General features: G+C 39.6%; 1 protein-coding gene and 1 pseudogene across 1 annotated transcript in view; both read right to left on the bottom strand.

Moving 5' to 3' along the window:
- LOC102481032 (POU domain, class 5, transcription factor 1 pseudogene) overlaps nt 1–732 on the bottom strand; it is a 1164-nt pseudogene extending 432 nt beyond the window's left edge.
- Nucleotides 1–18518, bottom strand: part of SDHAF3 (succinate dehydrogenase complex assembly factor 3) — an 81255-nt gene that overhangs the window by 52011 nt on the left and 10726 nt on the right. The gene's annotated exons all lie outside the window — the stretch shown is intronic.

Genomic DNA, 18518 nt, shown 5'->3' with positions numbered 1-18518 from the left:
TGCCCTAGAGTCTCCACTTTGGATATCTGCTGAAGATTTTCCTTGTAGTCAGCTTCCTCCACCCACTTCTGCAGCAGAGGGCGAAGCGTGCACAAGTTCTTGAAACTGAGCTGCAGGGCTTCAAAATGGCAGATGGTTGTTTGACTGAACATCTTCCCAAAGAGAATCCCAAGGGTGAGCCCCACATCATCCTGAATATATCCTAGGGAGATCTTATTCTTGCAGAGTTTGGCAAATTGCTCGAGTTCTTTCTGCAGAGCTTTGATGTCCTAGGATTCCCCGGGGTTCTGCTCCAGTTTCTCCTCCTCAGGTTTCATGTCACCAGGAACAGCAGCACAGGGCTCTGGGGAGGCCCCCTCCACATTTATTTCCCCTAACCCACCACCACCACCTTACTTTCAAACTGGGAGACCACCAGGCTGTTTTGGGCACCAGCCCCACTCCAACTGGAGGCCCACAGTAAGCCATCACTCCACAAAACTCATGGCGGGGAACACAGGGGACAGAGGAATCCCCACATCTCAGAACCCCCCCCAACCGTGGGTGGATTCCTGGCCCACTAGGAGGGCCCAGGATGTTTAGCCAGGTCCTAGAGTCAATCAAGCCCAGTTCCAGCCCTCCTAAACCATCACCTCCACCTCCCGGCAGGGATAAGAAGGCAAAGTCTCGAACTGGGTGTCCCCATTGGGAAAGAAGGGTACCCAAGCTGGGGACCTGGAGGAATGAGCCCATGTGGAATTTCTTATCCCTGGTTATGAGGTCAGACCATTCAGGAATGAGAGCATCAAAAGTAAAGAAACAGAGGCTGGCAGGTGACATGATGGATAAGGCACTGGACTCCCACATGGCTGACCATGGTTTCAGTCCTGACCTAGAGGCTAGCTTTTCCACTTTCTCCCTCTTTCTCTGCCTCTCTCTGATGAGCAAGTGTGCCCTGTAACAAATTTAAAAATAATGATAGATAAATAAAATTAAATAAATTCTTAAAGAAAAAAAAGCTAGGAAACATTAGAATTTTTAAGATCTGCCCTTTGGGCAGGTGAAAGGAGGGCAGGAAGTCATATTGTTTTTAACCTCTATCCTTCTGAAGCTATTCTGAAGCTGCATTAGTAACCCAGGACAAAAAAGCAAATACTTGTGTGCCAGAAACTGTGGACAAAAATATACATACATACATGTAATATGTATACATAAATATATATACACATACCATATCTAATACCACATATATCATTATATATTTGTCCAAACTCAAGGAATGTATATGAAGAGGGAACCTGAAGGTAACTATGGATTTTAGGTGATGATAATGTGTCAATGAAGGTTCATCAATTGTAACACATCTATCACTCTGGAGGAAGATGCAAATAATAATGGAGGAGGCTATGCATTTGTGGAGGCATGGTCAATATAAAAATCTCTATATCTCTTAATTTTACGGTGAAACTAAAATTCTTCTAAATAGTAAGATGTCAAAAAAAAAAAATGATTTTTAAATGTGCCAGTCCCTTAACACAAGTTAAACACTGCACAGAGGGAGCCAAATCTCACACAGATAACTGAGACTTCAGTCCTTCTCCCAGCAGGTGTTTATACATGTGTCCAGAATCCTGATGGGATGGAGAACTGAAGAAAGAATTGTGGTAAGATAGAGACTGGCTAGGCAGTTAGGCATTAGGGGAGCCCTAACAGAACGGTGAACAAAACAGGGTTACTGAAAGCCAGTCAGCTGAAGCCCACTCTTTGAAAAGTTACATCATCCTCTTCCTAACCTTGCCTTTCCAGGCCAAACCATAACAGACATTTCCACAACACACACACACAGAGTCAAAGTCCAAGGCCTGTTAATTTCTTAACTCCAGAATCTAAGTCTGATGGAAAACCCACCTAGGTCCAATGAAAACTGAGATAAAACAATAGGCCCAAAATGCCTGGTAAAGAGCCACAATTAGAGCCAAAGGGCACCCATGCCATGAGCCTCACTGATGAAAGAATTCTTGTGACCATTAATCAATGGTGTTTATGGTCCAAAGCTTTTAAACAAAGAGAATCTGACAACCGAAAGCTTTTAAACAAAGAGAATCTGACTGACCTTCATACCCACTCCAAAATTAGGATATATTACCAGACCACCTAACATGCCCAATCCCTGAGGGGAATTCACACACAAGGCCCTCCTAAGAACAAGCCCAAACAAAGGCCTTCCTAACCAAGATAAAAACCCCTTGTGGGACCAGCAGTTGATTTAATGGCTATGTCACTGAACTCCCATGTAGTCAACTGCGATTTGAGTCCTAGACCTGGTGGCTTAAACTCATGCTGGGAGTGTGTGCATGCATGCCCAAGATCCTGAGAGGAGAATGGAGGAGAAGGAATTGCAGAGTGTCCATCCCTCCTGGGGAGTGATCTCTCGCTTTCTGTCTCTCTCTCTCTTTCTCCATCTTCCGGCAAGTGCACGTGCCCTATAGCAAAAAAACTCTCAAAAAAAAAAAAAACCAAAAAAAAAAACCTTGCAGCTCATCTTCAGCAACTCATTCTCATGACCCCTCTCTGCCTAAGAGTTCTGTTCCTCCTTCTTTCTTTTAATAAACTCCACTTTACTATCCTTTCCCTATGTCTGTGTCTCTAATTCTTCATGAGCAAAATATAATCATGTTTGCTGCTGTTCCTGCATTGGTACTGGACCCACACACCCTAACTTTCTATGTCATATTTGGCGTTTCCGCCCAGTTCCCAGTTCCAACTCAACAGAGGGGTAAGTACAAAGGACTTTCTTTTTTTGGAGGGGATACTTTCATCCCTAGAAGTGACTCTACCAAATTTAAAACATCAGGTGTTGGGCAGTCATTTAAACACTGTTAAAGTGGCTGCCAGTCTAAAGGCTCTAATGACAGGCTTGCTGGAAAACAGTTAATTCCCCAGTGTTCTTAAAGGTATTGGGAATGTTGGCTGTAACTTGGGGTTTCCTTTCTGGAATCGTATCCATCGCATACAAAGGTGAGTGTTCTTGGGTCAACTGACAGAGCGTGCCACAGCCACGCTCTGGTGCATCCTGAAGGCCCTGGGAATACAAAGTCAACCCCAATTGCCTCTCAGGGTATCAGAGCAGATTCCTCTCTTTCCTTCCTTTCGGTGTTTCTCTTATCCACTGGCAAAGGAGTGCTCCTCTTCAGGAAAGTCTCAGTCCCATGACTGACAACCCTGAGAACATATCCAGGAACTTGCCATGATGGTTGAAGTCCTCTTTCCTTCCTCCCTCCTATCCACTACATGAAAATGACCTCCTTTATTATAGCAGTGGGGGAAAAAAGGGTCATTTTTACTCTTCCCCTTGTAGATCATCAAATCTCCCCTGAGAACTCTTCATTTATACCTTGCTTACTTTCAGAGAGGCTACCTAGCACCTCCCTGTATGTTTTAAAAAGGATCGTTAGAGATTCCTCCCTGTTTAGCTGTTACTGGCACAAGGTAGTATGGCAAAAGTGGTACAGATATTCAGCTTCCCCTCTTTGATCCTTTTCCCCTGCCATATATCCTCAGTAGAAGCCCAATCAGTCAGGGTGATAAACTGGAAACATTTGCTCAACTGTAAATTCTCATGGTCTCATGAGCAGATTCTGAAATACCACCTTTTCATGCAGGAAGGACTGGGTAGAATTTTGAGCCTATTGCAAAGTAGAAAATTCATGTAGGGATATTGATAAGAATTCCTTTGTGCATTGTATTGGTAGGAACTAAAGAGCCCAATCCTTGTTATCGCCAGTGACAGAAGCCTGGGTGGAAGAGTAAAGCCCAAAAAAATCTCAAAGACAATCACATGCAGGAAATTAGAAGTCCTTTTTTTCTGTAGAATCTCACCTAAATTTTCAAATTGAAAACTAAAAGAACTTAGATTCTTCATCTCCCCATTGTTTCCTCTCTTAGATAACCAAAACCTGATCCTCAGGGCCAGCAGTTGGCATAATGGTTATGTTGCTGGACTCCCACATAGTCAACCACAGTTCCAGTCCCAGACCCATGAAGCTTAAAATTCACGACTGTATGAGCATGTGAGTCCAAGATCCCAAGAGAATAGAGGAAAAGGGAGTGAGGCATGGCCATCATCTCTGGTGGGTTATTTCTCACTTTCTGTTACTCTGTCTCTGTCTCTCTGGTGAGTATATGCACCCTATGGTAAAAATGTCTCTAAAAAGAAAAAAAAAGAGAGAGAAAGAAACATTGGGACTCTTTTGACCCTCATGCATTAAGAAAGAAGTGTTTAAAGAAGGCTTACCTTTATTTTGCACTTAGGCCTGGCCTCAATACAAATTAGAGGATAGGGAAACATGGGAAATATCGATTATAAGACAATCTTACAATTGGATCTCTTCTGCCATAGACTAGTAAAGTGAGAAAGAAAGCCGCCAGGTCAGGGACTTCAACAGTGGTCAGCCATGTGGGAGTCCAGCGCCCTTAACCACCACTCCACCTGCCAGCCCTGAGAATTCTCTTTATACAGTTAGTCCTACAGTTAAGTCTGGGAAAAAATGAAGTCAGTCTTATACAAATTCACAAGCCTTTTCTCTCACTGAACTTAAACTCTGGCTTTTGAGCAGATATTAAACAGGAGTCATCCAAGATCTGTAATTATAGCAGAGTTTAAATGTGAAGTATTCTCAGCTCTGCAGGATGCCCTCTGCTTGCTTAGGATATTCAAGTTTGTTTAAAAACTCTATTTTCTGGGGGGACCAGCAGTTGGCGTAACGGCTAGGCCACTGGACTCCCATGGATTCGACTGTGGTTCAAGTCCTGGACCCTGTGGCTTAAACTCATGCCGGGTGTATGTGATGCATGCCCAAGATCCCGAGAGGAGAATGGAGAAGAAGAGATTGCGGCGTGGCCATCTTCCCTGGGGGATGATTTCTCACTTTCTGTCTCTCTGTCTGTCTCTGTCTTTCTGGTGAGCACTCACACCCTATGGCATAAACCTCTCCAAAAATAAAAAAGATATGTCTATTTCAAAATGAACCAAAAAAAAGACAAAAATTAAAAGGTCTAAAGCATGTTGTTTCTGAAGGATTGAGTTATAAGAGTCTAAGAAAGAGTTGCAAAAATTAAACAAGTTAATGTTCTAAAGCTAATTATACTACTATCTTTAAATGTTATATACAGTCAAAAAATTAAAAGAGAGGAGCCCCTCCAACTAGTCTAGTGGAGACTCACATAGTTGTACTGGTTACTCCTACCATTGATAAAGTTAGCCTGTAGGTCTGTCACAGAAGAATGATATATGATTTCTGTTTTGCAAGAAATTTTGTTATTTCCATAAGTACCTAACCAAATGCTGTCTGTTAACTGCTTGCATTGTCTTGGGAAGTGCTGTATCACTCCCTGTAAGTGACTGAACCTAGTGGCTGCATACCATGAATATCAGCCCAAGACAGTCCAACCAGACACTCCCATGCGTGAGCAACTGTGCCCAGCAAGTGGAGACCATAAAATCAGCCCAAGTTAGTTCAAACTAGACTTTAAATTCAGTAAAAACTTCTTAATAGATACTATCCTGCCAAAGGATACTATCACACTACCCTCTAGCTGATGATGCTGCGTAATCAATGATTTGATCACCATAAAAGAGAAGTGGGGAATGTAGCACCTTCATTATTAACTCCTCTCTATATTGGAAACTTGCTTTCTCCTTTGCCTAGAGTAAACTAAGTGATAAACATTTCTACTGTCTTTGCTAAATAACTCAAAACCCCACTCCTTCTGGCCACCCTAAGATACAATCTGGAGATTGTATCTTACCTTACCTAGAGCCATGGAGACCATTAAGATTCCATTGTGTTTAGGCAGGGATGGAACATACTCTTAGGAATGATTAACCTGCTTGTTCTGCTTCTGTAATGTACTTCTGCTTTTACATTGTAAAACCCTACCACCTACCCTTTCAAGCCCATCGCACCTTGTCCTGGTGAATCATCACATCATCCCAGAAAAGATGGTGAATTTTTGCCTATATAAGCTCCATTCTCCTTTCACTTGGAGCTGTGGGGTTTTTGAGAGACATGAGTCCCCCTGTATGCCACAAGCTTAATCAATAAACTCCAATAAATTTGGCTATGTCTGGATGTCCTCTTATTTCTTGCTGAGTAGACTATAACAGTACATTGTATAGATACACAATCATTAAATGTAAATAGAAATTTTTTTTAAAAAATCTTGTTTTAATATATGACAACTATAAACTCTTACAGCACACTAGTGTAAAGGAGCAGACAGGATGTCAAGACAAAAAACTCTCTCCCACAAATCTCCTCATAAATAAATAACTACTAACTCAATTCCTTAAATGAACGTTGACATGAATCACCAGAATTGGAGGCTGATCATCTGAAAAGATATCATGGAAAAATAAGAAATGGGCTACTAGGCATTTTAAAAACATTCATATGTTAAGGTAGCTTTACTTAAATGTAATTGGAACACATCAGACATTACGTAAACTTAAAGTCTAACGAAATACAAAAAATTGCTAAAAGAAGTTTAAAAGTCAGTGAGACTGTCACAAGAAACCAAATAGTATTATAATTTGGTACCCCTAAATGGTTGAAAAACCTTCTAAAACATGTAAGTCTGTACATACTGAGGAAACAGCAGGCTTCCCATGAAGCGTAGACTTTTCCCCCTTGTATTTCAGTAGTGATTTTAAAGTTTTAAATGCCCAGATAATTAAAAACAAAAATCAAACCTGACTTATTTTGATGTGAACCAGGTAACTAGCCATGCTAAAACAAAAGAGCTATAATGCGATTTCTTAACCAAAGCTTTTTACTGTTCAGGAGTTAAATTTACCTTATTTAATGATCCAATGTACACTTCTGTGATTATTATGGAAGAATAAATACCAGCCTCAGAAAACCAAAATGTCTTCAAGAAAAGTGAACTATAAGACCAAGATATAAAAGAAAAAAAATATGCATGATACTTGCTAAAAACAGTAAAGCAGGCTTTGTTTTTGTTTTGTTTTTTGGGGGGGAGGTTTTTGTTTTGTTTTGGTTTTTTTGGAGAGATTTTCACTATAGGGTGCGTGCGCTCGCCAGACAGACAGAGAGAGACAGAGAGACAGAAAGCAAGAAATCACCCCCCAGGGGGGATGGTCACGCCGCAATTCCTTCTCCTCCATTCTCCTCTCGGGATCTTGGGCACGCACGCACACGCACCCGGTGTGAGTTTTAAGCCACCGGGTCCAGGACGCGAACCGCGGGCGACTACGTGGGAATCCAGCGATATAGCCATTATGCTAACTGCTGGTTCCCTTTGTTTTGTTTTTTGATGAAGCCCAAACTTTGACACATTTTAATGATGTCTACATATATGGAATTTAGCACTGTTCAGTATATTTACTTTACTGTACAACCAATCCAGCTTTACAAAATGAAAAGAGTCATATGAACAGCAGTAATGCTTTAAAGCAGGCTTTATTAAGATAATATGGAGCGGGCAAGTGCCATGGTGATTAAGAGTTCTGGACTCCCACATGGCTGACTGTGGTTCAAGTCCCAGACCTGGCAGTCTTACTTTCTCACTTTCCCTCTCTCTTCCTCTTCCCTCTCTAGTTAAATTAAAATAAATAAATAAAGTTAATTCTTTAAAAAAAATGGTGAGGCGTACAGGAACTACTGCAATGGAGTTTTGCAGTAGAGAAGAGACTGAGTTCGAAACCAAATACAATGAGGAAAAGTAGAGATTTATAGCTAACGAGTAGGTATAAAGACAATGAACAGAAAATTACTGAGAGCAGGGCAACCCTTTGCTAAACTGACCTTTCAAGATTCTTGCAAAAGGTAAAAACCAGAATGATCAGTAATCAAGTGATAACCAAACTGATCATTACCTGGGGGATGGCAAAACAACTGGAATTTAGTGGATGACCAGATATTCAGGGTAGAGAATTCTGGCTTAACCAGTTTGACAGGATTCTGGCTAAAACTGGGCTCTTTTAGGACATGCCAAAAGGGCCAAGTTGGCTCAGAGAAGCCTAAGTCTTAAACAAGGAATCTTTGTCAAAGTCCAAACTGAACTTCTTTGGACAGATCTTCAAAACAGAAAGGAGGCAAGGAAAGGGGCAGGCCTTCAGAGAAAGACTCCTCTAAGACTCCTGAGAACCAGTGATTACGGGGGAAAAAAGAGAAATGAAGATTTTCTACTGATAATGCAGTGTCCAGCCCCCAAACTTGAGTGAAGAGGCAAGGGGCAGGCTTTCAGAAGACGTCTCCATGACTCCTAAGAACTAGTGATTTCAAGGAAAAAAGAACATAAAGATTTCCTACCGATAATTCAGCCTTCAGCCCACAAGTAATAATAAGCCCCGCTAGCCTTCTCTCTGTCTTCTCATTTTTTTTGTAATTTTTCCTTTAAAATTTTTTAAGGTAAAGTATTTTCTTGGCTTTCAGCCCCTCCTTTATCTCACTAATAATCCCATTCCTCCCACCCATCCAGGAGAAACAAGGGGCAGCCTTTCAGTAGAAGACTCTTCCATGGCTCCTGAGAACTACTGATTTCAGGAGAAAAAAAGAAATGAAGATGTTCTACTGATAATTCAGCCTCGAGCGACGGATCTAAGGGATCCATAGCCAAACATCCAAATACTATTAGGGTTAACAATTTCCTCAATATCCATTGAATCTGCTGCACAAAGGGATAAAAACAGAACAGCAAAGAGATTCCAGATCACTTCCTTCAGCATGTTCCTGAACGCTCAGATTGAACTTCAAGAATTAGGAAGAAACACACCATCCATTAGATGACTAGAAATTACCGCAGGGCCACAAGAAATATGGGAAAGCAAGAAAATACCTCTCCTCCAAGGGAAAAAAATAACTCCTCTTCATCCACAGACAGTTCAATGGAAATCATGGAAATGTCTGATAAAGAATTTAGAATATTCATAATGATGAAGCTAGCAGAGATGGAATTGAGAAGAGAGGCAATGAACAGCGGAAGACGCAGGAGAAAGAAGCTGACAAGTTCCAGGAGGTGAAGAAATTCTTGCAAGATCTAAAAGAGAAATGACGCACTTTAAAAAGAATCAAATAGACCTGTTAGAGATGAAGGCAATAATACAGGAAGTCAAAATCGTCCTTGTAAATATTAAAAGCAGACTAGGTCATACAGAAAATAGAATCTCAGACTTTTGCAAGAGACTAAGTATCTTGCCAGGTCTAAATTAATTCATGTAGTACTTTCTATCAAACAGGTCTGAAGCAAATGTCCTTGTTTTTGAAAGCTGTGGAGCAATTAAGGAACGAATAAACTATGAAACATGGCAACGGTGAAGTAGCAAATCAGTGGTTCGAGTTGATAACTAAAAACCCTTGTGTAAATTCAATATGTTATTCATAAAATTATAGTACCCCGCTTTCCTACCAAAACTATTGTCATCAGGTAAACTTACAAATTTAAAGTGCATAATAATATAACAACCATACATCCTGGTTTGTACAGGATTACCCTGGCTTATGCCTACTGTCTCGACTCCTTTCTGATCTAAAACTCCATCCTAAATTTTCTCACTTTCTACCAAAGTACTAACAGTTGCATTACACAGCTGAGATGGTATTGGCATGCCTCCATTTTGAACTTTCTGCTTCAGCAATAGTCTAATAGTGTATGAAATGCAAGAAACACAAGTTCTCAATTTAATAAGTAGTTAAACATGACTACTGACAACCCGTCTCTCTCTCTCCTGAACCTAGCCTGACTTGGGGTAATTTACACCGTCCCTTCAAAGACAGATACAAGGTCTGACTGATAAAGTAAACAGACTTAGACACAAGTAGCTGCAAATATACTCATATATCTTCTCTGACTTAGAGTAGTATAGTTTAATAAGTATTTCATTTTACTACCACCTACTAGCTACTTAGTCTACCAGGGAGTTGTGATCTGGTGTTTTTTCAGCCTATAAAGTATGCAAAACTGCCATTAAGCAGGCTGAACAGAGAACACAGGCAATTATAGGTTAGGTACATGTGAAATAGTTAACGGAAAGAGCATATGGAGAATAAACACAATATATACAGATTTTGTTCCTACTACAGTGATTTTCTTATTTAATATATGGTACAAATCTATGACTATTTATTTATTGTTCAGTAATGCTTTTATTTTCCAATTAACTCTTTTGGCACAAATAAGCTAAAAAAGTTTTAAAACTTTATCTTGAATGAAAAATTAAGCGTGATAATATGTAATAGAGACTATTGCAATATCACTGACCATATGAAAACCAGAGCACACAAATGACTAAGCATCAGCATGTATTTTAAAGTTACTTTGAATAATTTCAAGATTGTAGGTGAAACATGTATAGCTATAAGCAGAATGATTACATATTACAGAGAAGCATTTTTTAATTAGGCCAAATCATTAATAATTTAAAATAATCTCACTTATTTTTTATTCTAGATTATCCCATGCACCTAAGAAAAAGTAAATAGTTGCTAAACTGTTAGCAAATGAACCATTTCATGCAAACTTTAATGTTTCTAGCTTTGTTATCAATGAAACCAGATACTTCAAATAGCGACAATTTAAATCCACTAAAATCTTTATTTCTTTAAAAATTTATGAACTTAAAGTAATGATAGTGGAAATTTATTCTTTTAAAGGTGAAATGGGCCAACAAGTGGTGTGCTGGTTAAGACACTAAACTCCCACATGGCCAACCATGGTTTGAGTCCCAGACCTAGTAGCTTGACAATCATTCCACAATTATTCCAGGCACATGTGCATGCATGCCCAAGATCCCAGAAAAAGAATGGAGGAGAAAGAATTGTGGCATGACCATTTTCTCTGGAGGGTGACTTCTCACTCTCCTTCTGTCTCTCTCTGGTGAGCATACATGCCCTACGGCAAAAACTTGAAAAAAAATAAAAATAAAAATAAAGGTGAAACACTGATGTAATATTAAGCGGTAATTATGTAATGTCCATTCAAAATTCTAAGCAATTTAACACAAAAAAATTTAAGTTGAATCAATTCCATAATTTCTAAAATAAAGTCAAATAAAATTTTACATATTGGGTTTCATATATTTTTATTAGTAAATATTAAATAACTGCCCTTAGGTTTTTCTGAACTGACACTGAGAGAAAAAAAAAAAAAAAAAACTATTCAGGAGATACCATGAAACCTTGAAAACAGATTAAAACTGTAAATAAGAAAATGTCCTACACGGTCCACTGTGGTTCACATTGCACCATCAGTGGCCTGAAAAATATGCCAAGCATGTGTGCATGCATGTCCCAAATCCTGATCAAATGGAGGGAAAAGGACTGCAGAGTAACAAGGCCTGGCTGGTTTTCTCTTCCTCTCATTCATTCTTTCTTGGGCAAGTGTACATGCCCTCTAGACATTTAAAAAAGAAAAGAGTATTTCTTCCATTTAAAATTAGTGAATACACTTAAGATATTTAGAGTGCAACAATGTAACTATATCAGAAAGTATAAACATGAAAATTACTAATTTGAATATGAAAAGACAAACACTATTTCAGATAAACATGAAAGAGCAGTTTTCTGCATTTTATTCAATACTCTTTCCAAATATGAGGATCTTCTGCCATCATGTGGAAACTCTTGAAATTACACATTCACAAAAAAATTATAGTACCTGATGGAGTTACTAGTTTATGGCAATAGTTTCCAATGTTCAAAAGGATGAACAATCCTTTTTCCTCCATTTCTCCATCCTATCAGGATTTGGGGCACACATGTACATGTGTACCTAGCATGAAAAAAATCTCTACATTTTAATCAAGGTGTAATTAAATACAATAATGTCTTATTTAATAATGGAGATAGGTCCTAAAAAAAAATGTTGGTGATTTCCTCATTGTGCGAACATTACAGAGTACATTTACACAAAGCTAGATCATATTAACCATTACACATCGAGGTTGTACGGTATAACCTGCTGCTCTTAGGCTATAAACCTGTACGGCTTGTTACTACACTAAATATTGTAAGCAATATAACATAATGATAAGTAGATGTGTATTTAAACATAGCTAAACATAGAAAAAGTACAATAAAATGCAACATAAAAGATTAAAAAATGATACACCAGTGCAGGGTACTTACTGAATGGGCACTCACATTCAGTCCTGCAGGCACTTACAGAATGGAGCCTGCAGGACTGTTAGTTGCTCTGGGTGAGCTGGTGAGTGAGGGCTGAATGAATATTAAGACATAGGACATTGCTGTACACTTCTGTAGACATTTTTTCTGTTTAAATTGCTTTTAACTTTTAAAATATTTTGTTAAAAACCTAGGCACAAGGAATCAGCAGATGGCATAATGGTTACGTTGCTGGACTCCCACATAGTGAACTGAGGTTCAAGTCCCATACCCAGCGACTTAAAACTAATGCTGGGCACATGTACATGTGTGTATGCCCAAGATCCTGAGAGGAGAATGGAAGAGAAGGGAATACAACATAGCCATCACCCCAGGGGGTAATTTCTAGCTCGCTCTCTCTCTGATGAGTGCATGAGTCCTGTAGCAAAAATCTCTCTTGGGACCAGCAGTTAGCGTAATGGCTATGTCGCTGGACTCCCATGTAGCCGACCATGGTTTGAATCCCGGACCCAGTGGCTTAAACTCACGCCAGGCGCATGTGCATGCGTGCCCAAGATCCCGAGAAGAGAATGGAGGAGAAGGGATTGCAGTGTGGCCATTCCCGCTGGGGGGTGATTTCTCGCTTTCTGTCTCTCTATCTCTCTCTGTCTGTCTGGCGAGCGCACATGACCTATCGCAAAAACCTCTCAAAAAATCTCTCTTTAAAAAAAAAGAAAAGAAAAAAAAATCCTAGGCACAAACACACACACATACACTCATTAGCCTAGGCCTATACACAGTCAGTATCATCTAGTCAATATCACTGACTTCCACTTCCGTATCTTGTTCCACTGGGAGATCTTCATGGCAGTAACATGCATGGAGCTGTCATCTCCTATGACACAACACCTTTTGGAATACCACTTGAAGGACAGGCCTGAGGCTCTTCTAAAGAGGTGTTATTCTTTTCAGAAATATTTTCATGGTGGTTTGCTTGGTTTGTTTCCTTTTTTTTTGTTATAGATGGAACATTCCTCTGTATTAATGAATCCTTTCTGTGTTGGTGTTCATGTGAACTTGTTAAGGAGTTTGTCAAGATCTGCAAAAACTTCTGCCGAATCCTTCACTGTGAATATCCTTGTGAGCTCTTTTTCTCCTTCTGCAGTTTCCTTTCCTCTTGCCTCTTCACTTCTGCATTCCTATTCTAGTTCTGACAACTCCTCATTTGTCAACTTCTCAGGAACCACTTCTAGAAGCTTCTCAGTGCCACCCTCATTCACATTCAGCGTTATGGTTCAGGATGATGGTTTGTTTCCTGAGGTTTCAAATTTCGAATTTGGTGTTGAAAGGTGGTGAGATCTAGTGGGAAATGATCAGATTATAACTGTACCATGATATCCCACAAGACCAAGTAAGCTCTGCTTCCTGTGAGAAAGGGTTGGTTCTCATGAGAGCTCACTGCTATAAAAGCAAGAAAAAAATACCTGCAACTGCTGTCTTGTCTCTGTCTCTCCCTCCCTCCCTCTCTCCTCTCTCTCTCTCTCTCTCTCTCTTTGTAGGTGCCTGTTCCTGTCATCCTCTGTGCTGTCGGTCATGACGTAGGTCTATGCCCTGGACTTCCCAGCCACTAGAATTGTAAGTTTTGAAATAAACCTACATTCTCTTAAATTTACCCAGTCTCAAGTATTTTTGTTAGCTACATAACAGACTAAGAAGCCCAGGTGAAAATTGTTTGCCATCTCAAGCACGGCCTTTTTCATTTTTACGATGTTCTCATCCCTCGCAAATTCTTTCAAGTCAGGACAAATCTCCTGAGGGTCTTCTTTCAAAAGTTATTCAGCCCTTGGTGACATCACCTCAAGTCCAAGGAAAGTTCTTGAACGAGTTATAAATATTGTAATCATGTCAGAATTGTACCAGTGTTTTCGCAGTGTCTTCCTTCATTGCAGCAACAGCCTAGGCAAAGGTTTCTTTCAGGCAGTAGATGTGAAAAGCTACATTAATTTCTTGATCCACTGGCTGGAGAAAAGTGGTGGTTTTTAGAGGCAGAAATACCACTTTGATATTGGGATAAAGAGCACCAGTGAAAGAGCTCTTTTTAAATATTTTGTTAAAAACCTAGACACAAGGAACCAGCAGATGGCATAATGGTTACATTGCTGGACTCCCACGTAGTCAACTGAGATTCAAGTCCTCAGATCTTGAAAGATAATGTTATTATTCAAACAGTACTTCTCCATTTTGCTGGCATTCCAATACCTGAGTGCATCTTATTAGAGGTACTGAGTCACCCATGACTTCTTACTGTTCCTGTAGTACTTGGGCAGTGTGAACTCACTGATGTGCTTGAAGATCCTTGGGCTCTCACTGTGTGTTTCCATTTGTAGTCTGCAATATTGCTTCCAAGAAAGACTGCTATCCTGCCCTTAAAAGGCACGAAACCTGACATTGACTTGGCTTCCTTACGGATAAAAGTTATTTGTTGACAATAACATGTATGATTAAGCCACTATACAGTGTATCCTGGATGGGAAATCCCATTTTGTATGCTATAATGCTCAATGAATGAATGTAAAATAAATAAATTAAAAAAAAAAAAAAAGACTAACTAGCAAACAAAAGCCATCAGAGATTTTCTACCTCTAGTGCTTAATCACTTTTAACTTTGTTTCCAGGTCATCCACTCAATGTACTACTGGTAACATTGGCAGTGGTTTTTACATGCTTAGCTGTCATGATGAACAAAAGTACAGGAGATTAAATGAAGCATAAGAGGAAATGATGCAACCAAGAGATGAGGCAAACAAAAGATGTATAAGGCTGCTACCGGCCTAGCATGGTGCACTGTTTGACAGTAAGCTTTTCTTTAATAAGCAGAAGTATACTCTAAAGTAACAATAAAAAGTATAGTACAGTAAATACACAAGCCAGTAACACAGTCATCAAGTATTATATACTATAGGAAATTAAAAGTACTATACTTTTATACACTGTCAACGAGGTAGGTTTCTTTACATTGGCATATCCATAAACATGCAGTGCATTGTATTATGATATGAAAACTATGCCATGAGGTGAAAGGAATTTTTCAGTTCCATTATAATTTTTTTATTTTTTGAAATTAGGTTTTGCTATAGGGCACATGTGCTCGCGAGAGAGAGATAGTGGGAGGGGAAGTGAGAAATCCCCCCCCCCCCATGGCAGGGATGGTCACACCACAATCCCTTCTCCACCATTCTCCTCCTAAGACATCAAGCATGCATGCACACACACCTGATGCGATTCTCAAGCCATGGGTCTGGGACTCAAACCACGGAGTCCAGCACCCCAACTACCACCTACTGGCCCCCCATTAAATCTTACAGGATCACCATGATATATACAGTCTGTTGCTGACTGAAATATCATTATATAGCATATAATATTGACAATCACATTTTATTTTTTCTTACAGAATTACCGCATTTATGCTCTGGTGGCTAAGAGCTATAGTCAAACTAAACAGCTGTTGATAGCTAATTCTGTTTAACATTTCAGTAATCAAACTAAGAGGAGGATGGATTATCATTAGTACCTTCCAAATGCTTTTTTATTTTATTTATTCATTCATTTATTTTAATTTGACCAGAGAGAGAGAGAGGGAAAGTGAGAAAGCAAGCCACCAGGTCTGGGACTCAAACCATGGTCAGCCACATAGGAGTGTCCAGCACCTTAACCACCACATCACCTGCTGGTCCCTAAGTACCTTCCAAGTATTAAGCAGAGCAATAAAGTGTTAGGTTATGATCAAACTATAGTAAGTATTAAGCCAGCAAACATATATTTAAAGTATACATTCATTTCTATATATACTAAGACAAAAAAAATTAAGAAAAATAAATTGTTAAAATTTGGAATTCCAGGGTCAGAAGATAGTGAGGAAATTAAAGTACCAGATCCCATATGGCCGACTGCACAGTTTGAGTCCTGGACTCAGCAGCTTGAAAATCACTCCAGGCACTTGTGCAGGCGTGCTCAAAATTCTGAGAGGAGACTAGAGGAGAAGGGATTGTGGCATGGCCATTCCCCAACCCCAGCAAGTGCACATGCCCTACAAAAAAAAATAAAAAAAAGGATTTTAGTTATGCTTTTTAAAAAGATGAAACTACCAGATCTAGCTGCAGTAGTACAGGCAGTAACATGCCACTGTACGACACCGGAGCCACATGGGAGGCCCAGGTTCAGATCCCAGTTGGATCTGAACACATCAGGTCCACCTATGATGTTGGCTGACTAGAGGCTGGAGAAGGAATGCAATATAGTGAGATCCTAATAAGGGTAGCATTCCCCCTACTCCATTAACAAAATAAACATTTAAACAAAGATAAAACTAGTAACTTTCTAAACTAAGCATAACTTCATGCTAGCTTGTTACTATGTAAGAAAATACAGTTTAAAAATACACTGCAGCTCAATTTTAATACATATATACTTTTGCCACCCTCTTAATTTAGGATATGGAGAATACTGTGATAGCATTTAGTTGAAAAGAATGGAGTTAAAGTTAAGTGATGTCTCTCACTTATCAAAAGTGCCACATCTAAAGTTGTTCTTCACATCAAATTAAATTTTCTTTTTAGACATACATATCAACATTTGTAGACATACCCAGTTTAAAACAAATTTAATGTTTGCAAATGAAAGTTTATACAAAGGAATTATGGGCTAATCATTGCACAAAAGATTTCACAGCTTTTTTTTTTTAATTGCTAAAGAATGCATTTGCTCAGACAAAGAGGTAGAGAAAGAGGGAGAAAGCCTCCCTATCCCCCTACCACCCCAGGAGCAATGGTCATACCACAATACTTTCCCCTCCATTTCTCCATCCTATTAGGATTTGGGACACACAAGAACATGTGTCTGGTGTGTTTTTTCAAGCCACCATAAATGAGATTCAAAATGTAATCGGCCATGTGAGATCTAGTTCCTTTAACCACAGGGCTGATTTCAAAAGGACTCTTTTAAATAGTAAGTTTATCAGTATACTCAAAACAGTTGCACTCGGGGGAACCAGCAGTTAGTGTAATGGCTATGTCGCTGGACTCCCACATAGTCGACCGCGGTTCGTGTCCCGGACCCGGTGGCTTAAAACTCACGCCGGGCGCGTGTGCGTGCGTGCCCAAGATCCCGAGACGAGAATGGAGGAGAAGGGATTGCGGCGTGACCATCCCCCCTGGGGGGTGATTTCTCGCTTTCTGTCTCTATGTCTCTCTCTGTCTGTCTGGTGAGCGCACGCGCCCTACAGTGAAAATCTCTCAAAAAAATAAATAAATAAATAAATAAATAAAATAAAACAGTTGCACTTGGAAAATATCAACTTATAAATACTTCTCAGAAATATAAAAGTAATTACAAGAGTATCAAGTTTCAGGGACCAGCAGTTGGCATAATGGCTATGTCAATGGACTCCCATGTAGTCGACTGCAGTTCGAGTCCCAGAGTGGGTGGCTTAAACTCATGCCAGGTGCATGTGCGTGCATGCCCAAGATCCCAAGAGGAGAATGGAGGAGAAAGGATTGCAACGTGGCCATCCCCTCTGGGGGGTGATTTTTCACTTTTTGTCTGTCTTTCTCCGTTTTTCTGGCAAGCACACATGCCCTATATCAAAAACCTCTCAAACAAAAAAGTATCAAGTTTCAAAATCTCCTTTGATTAGTCTGTCTCATTAACTTGATAAATGCATGAATAAAACTAATGAATATAATAGATGAAAATGGCCTAGAAAGATATATTTAAAACTGCTTGATACGTGCTTTTATAACTATCCCAATAATCATGAACCTGCCAAATTCTGCTTTAAAAGCATATTTAGAAATTAAAAACAACAGATTTGGTATGGGTAAAAGTGACTCAAAGAAACCAAAAGGCAAAGGGCTACCTTGCATTCTTTACACAAGCATGCCAGAAGCCTGAAAAAAAGATAAATCCAGAGATCTCTATTAGTGTGTAGAGTTCTAAAAAGTGCTCTGAGAAGTAGCAGACGATGTCTGGAGAAAGAAAACTCAAATTTGATGATCTGAAATGAAGCATCTGAGATCAGCCAAGAAAGGCAGGAAGGACTGTAATGTTCTCAAACTGTCATTACTGGCTGGCTTCTTCCTGTTGAGTTGAAAGTTCCACCCTAAGTAAAAATCCACAAACTAGTATCTCTGCTGAAGACCAAAAGGTCGAGCGAAATGTGGAATAATCTGAGTGACAGCAAAATGCTTCATTAGGAGTTGAAGAAATGTCACAAGAATACAGCCACTTCAAGGAAAATATGATGGTCCAAAAGGGAAAGCTGAAGTTGCCTGATAAAATGAAAGAGGTGAGGGAAGAAAAATGGACTTGAGGAAAGGAGTCTGATAGAGAGATAAAACTGAGTATCTGTTTCCAAGG

Source organism: Tupaia chinensis, unplaced genomic scaffold (assembly GCF_000334495.1).
Source record: "Tupaia chinensis unplaced genomic scaffold, TupChi_1.0 Scaffold000544_1, whole genome shotgun sequence".
Lineage (NCBI taxonomy): Eukaryota > Metazoa > Chordata > Mammalia > Scandentia > Tupaiidae > Tupaia > Tupaia belangeri.
The sequence above is the reverse complement of the archived record's forward strand: the minus strand, read 5'-3'. Positions and strand labels throughout refer to the sequence as shown.